Raw genomic sequence first — 4,431 nt, 5'->3', positions numbered from 1 at the left:
CTTATGGCTTCTGGGATCAGTAGGCTATAGGTGCTAGATCCGGATCCAGCCGGAAAAGTAAATTAGCTTCTGCATGGTGTCAATCTATACTACGAGAAGGCCGCAGCCTGAGTGAAACCCCCTCAATTGTATCAAATGTTTATTTGTGTTTTATTGACTGTGCAAAGGCATTGGACCATGTGGATCATAACGAATTATGGGTAGTCTTGAGAACACTGTGCTCCTTCGCAACTTGTCTTGTCGTGGGCAGTCACTCAAACCAAACAAGGGAATGGTTGAATAGTTTAACATTAGGAAAGAGTTAGGTCAGGGGCCCATTGACAACTTGTGTAATGCAGACAACACAACTTGGTTGCTGAAATGGGAGGACTTGAAGCAACTCCTGATGAAGATAAAAGATTGCGGCCCCCAGCGTCAATTCCAGCTCATTGTAAAGAAAACAAAACGCCTCACAACTGGACCAACACACAACACCATGATAAACAAAGAAAAGATGGAAGTTGTCAAGGATTTCATTTTGCTTGGATCCATGATCAATGCTCATGGAACCAGCAGTCCAGAAATCAAAGGACGCATTCCGCTGGACAAATCTGCTCAAGGACTCCTTCACACGTTGAAAAGCAAAGAGGTCACTTTGCGGATGAAGGTGCACCTGACCCAGTCCCTGGTATTTTTCGTCATCTCATATTTATGTGAAAGTGGGACAATGAAGAAGGCCAAGAGATGAAGAATGGGTGCTTCTGAGTGTTTGTGCTGTGTTTGGAGATTATGGCTAGGAGAACAAATCAGTGTGTGTTGTAAGAAGGACAGCCAGAATGCTCCTTAGAATTCAGGATGGCAAGACTTGGTCTCATCCATTTGGGACCTGTCATCTGTAGAGACCAGCGCTGGAACAGCACATCACCCTTGGCGGAGCAGAAGGTCAGGGGGAAAGAGGAGAAGAATTGAGCCAGTGGCTACAACAAGGGGCTCAGACAGAACCACAATTGTGAGGATGGTGGTGGCACAGGTGGCGTTTCCCTCTGTTGTGTGCAGGGTCACAATGGGTTGGAACCGGAATCGGCAGCACTTAACAGCAACCGCAGCAAAGAGAGGGTTTCCAATTTGTCATTTGTTTTGGGAGAAATGTCCAAAATACCGATGGATTTTTTAAAAAAAAGAACATGTTTTAAATCTTAAATGGGACAATGACAGAGCTATCATCCGGATGAGGGAGACCATCAACACGAGGATCATAAGGTGGTCTAAGGATTTCCTGAGATACCGAGCTTTCACAGGACCTGGGAAGCCAAAGAGAAGTGTCACAAGAGCCTGGTGACCTAAGGGTTACAGGCACTGATATGTTCACTTCTCAAGCTGCGTCTTTAAAGGACAGAGGGACAGGCCTCTCCTTTGTCCCTGGGTTACCGGCTGGAATGTGAACCTGGTGGAGGCCAGCCACTTGCAAGCAACCCCCGGGAAGAACAGAGCAACAGAACAGAAGGAGCCCCAGTCCCCAACCCCCCAAGACGGCTCCCAGAGAGATGGAGACTTAGCTTCTTTGAGTCACTGTTATTTCACTTCTCTGAAGCAGCGGCAGCCAAACCCATATCCTGTCTCATCCTCCACACCGGTATATATTGATTTAATCTCATTAGTAACATAAATTCTACTGCATGCTGATGATTTTTTAAAAATCACAAGCAAAGAAAAGCCACAATGGGTCTCGGGTGGACTCCAGGGAGACAGCCTGCAGCTCTGGATGTGGGTGTCAGACAGCCCTGGGCTCATTACCAGCTGTGGCTTTAGTGTGGGGGGAATTTAGCCTCGTGAGGCTCATTTTTCTTATCTGTAAAATGCTCCCAGGACACATGCGTTATGATTGCTAAATCCCCAAGGACTTTAGTGAGGAGCTGGCACATTACTCCCTCGGTCCCTAAGGAGACTGTTCGGCTTCCTCCCCCCACCCCCTCCCCCACCAGTGGTGACGGGCTGGGCTGCTAACTGCCAAGACAGCAGTTTGAAACCACAAGCCGCCTCACAGGAGAAAGATGTTCAAGTCTCAGAAACTTACAGGGGTCCCCATCCACCCTGTCCTCCAGGCTCGCTGTGAGTCAGCACTCACTCGATGGCAGTGAAGTTGTTATTACTATTTGAGTCTTTTTGCTCTTATTTGTGCTTGCTTCTCGGTTTGCTTCTCCCTGAAGCTGGCCTCCTGTGAGCCTGCCTGTGAGCAGCTGCCTACAGGTCTCCCTGGCCCACCTAGTAGCTGTGACTGGTTCTCCTTCCTTCTAGAGCAGTGGTTCTCAACCTTCCAGAACGCGGGACCCTTTAAGACAATTCCTCATGTGGTGGTGACTCCCAACCATCACATTGTTTTCGTTGCTACTTCATCCCTGTCATGTTGCGACTGTGATGAATCGTCAAGTAAATATCTGATAGGCAGGGTATATTCTCATTGCTACAAATTGAACATAATGAAAGCAGAGTGATTCATCACAAAATAGTATGTCATTACATATTGTGAAATATTTATTTCTAATGACAAAGAAATGAAATTTTGTCTTGAGGCATGGTGTAGCATGAGTAACAGTCTTCAGGCCGGTACTCACATGCGGGCGTATCTGCATGCGGGTGGACCCGCCTGGAGACGGATAGAGAAGCGGCGTCTCGGTTTCTAAGACCCTTGGAAATATGTGTTTTCTGCGACTCCTGTGAAAGGGTCATTCAAAACCCCAAAGGGGTCGCGACCCACAGGTTGAGAACCACTGTTCTAGAAAGCGGCTTCTTGGCCCCATGAAGGGATTCATTTTTCCTGTCACCCCCAACCTTGAGGAGGCCATCAGCTGCTGGGGAACCCGGACAGGTGGCCTCGACTGAGTCCGGCTTCATGGTGTCAGGCCAGCGCTTGCACGCCCCCCTAATTCGGACTGTAGGTGAGGAGCTGTTTTCCCTCCCCATGGGTGGGAGAAAGGCTCTGGGCCTCCGAGCCCGAGATGTGGTGGCTGGCCGAGGGAGAGCCACCAGGACTGGTCTGAGTTCTTTGAGGAATCAAATCCTGAAGGAAGGCCACCCACTTCCACAAGTTCCTCTGTGGGCTTGGTCCTAAGAATTGTGGTATGAACTTAGCTTTTCTTTGGAAAAATCGATGAAAAACAAGCACGAAAAGAAAACAGAGAGAAAGAATGAACCAGAAACCAACATGCCACTTATCCCGTGAGGGAGCTGAGGCCCCGCTTCGTGTCCGTCCATCTTTGGCAGGCAGCAGGGAGCAGCTTCCTGTGGGAGGGAGGCAGGCCCTCACCTCTGAGTCAGGGGCTTCACCCTACCTCTGGAGGCCCCCAGACCACCTCACCCCTCCCTGTGTGCTCCCTGCGAGCTCAGCCTTTGTGTAGCCACATGAAGGTGCCCGGTGTCTGGTGGCTTTCTGGGACAGACTTGTGAGGGACTTCCTGCCTTTGATGCTGGCTGCTGGCAATCCTGTGAGCTGAGCTGGGCCCCTCAGACGGTGAGAGGGCCCTGTCCACTTCCTGACTGTCTCAACACTCAGACTTTTGGGGTTTGTGGTTAGAGACCTTGGTATGAGCATTGTGTTCTATCAAGTATGCCCTCTGCATCCCAGAAAGTCACACCTTAGGCGAGCCACGCCCTCATCAAACTGACCCTGAGCAGCTGAAAGGCCTTTGACCTTGCTGCCTCCAGAGGAGAGTGAGTGTCTGGATGGATGGGAGAGAATGAGGGGAACTATTGGGGTTGGGGGTTGGGGGTTGGGGGCTGGTGACAGCATGACCTTCCTGCTGAGCCACCCCTGCACTTTGTTCCTGCATCTGAAAGCTTCCTCCAAATGTGACCAGATATTTCTCCCGAACTTGAGCTTGTTATTGCTATTCCTCTCACCTCCAGATGAGGGGAAATCCTGGTGGGGTTGGGGAGGGGAAGTGGTGCTCTCCTGTTTTAGGGGCTGCCACAAAGAAGGGGTCCTAGGCACAGACAGTCCCAGGCGGGCTTAGTGTGAGGAGGGGAGTTAGTGGTGAATGCCTCGCAGCAGGCGTTGGACGTGTTTATGATCACGAAGGTGATTATAACCGGGCTGTGCAGCATTGGTGGTACAGTGGTGGAGCATAGCTGCCTTCCAAGATGATCTTCACTTGTGCTTTACTGACTGTGCACGGGCATTCGATTGAGTGCACCATCACAAATTATGGTTAACCTTGAGAAGAGTGGAAATCCCAGCACACTTTATTGTGCTCATGTGGAACGCGTTCACAGATCAAGAGGGGGTTGTGCAAACAGCACAAGGGACTACTGTGTGGTTTATGAGATAGTTAATGTTTATTGTGCCAACCTGCCCAATAAACACATGTGGGGTTAATTGGAGGGCGGAGGGATAAATGGCTCGGTAAGCCTCGCCTTCCTTTCTAGTTCTCGGGTCTCTTGCTTTGTGATGGTCGG

Source organism: Echinops telfairi, unplaced genomic scaffold (assembly GCF_000313985.2).
Source record: "Echinops telfairi isolate 266 unplaced genomic scaffold, ASM31398v2 ScPeMD7_7458;HRSCAF=8496, whole genome shotgun sequence".
Classification (NCBI taxonomy): domain Eukaryota; kingdom Metazoa; phylum Chordata; class Mammalia; order Afrosoricida; family Tenrecidae; genus Echinops; species Echinops telfairi.
Note: the sequence above shows the minus strand (reverse complement) of the source record.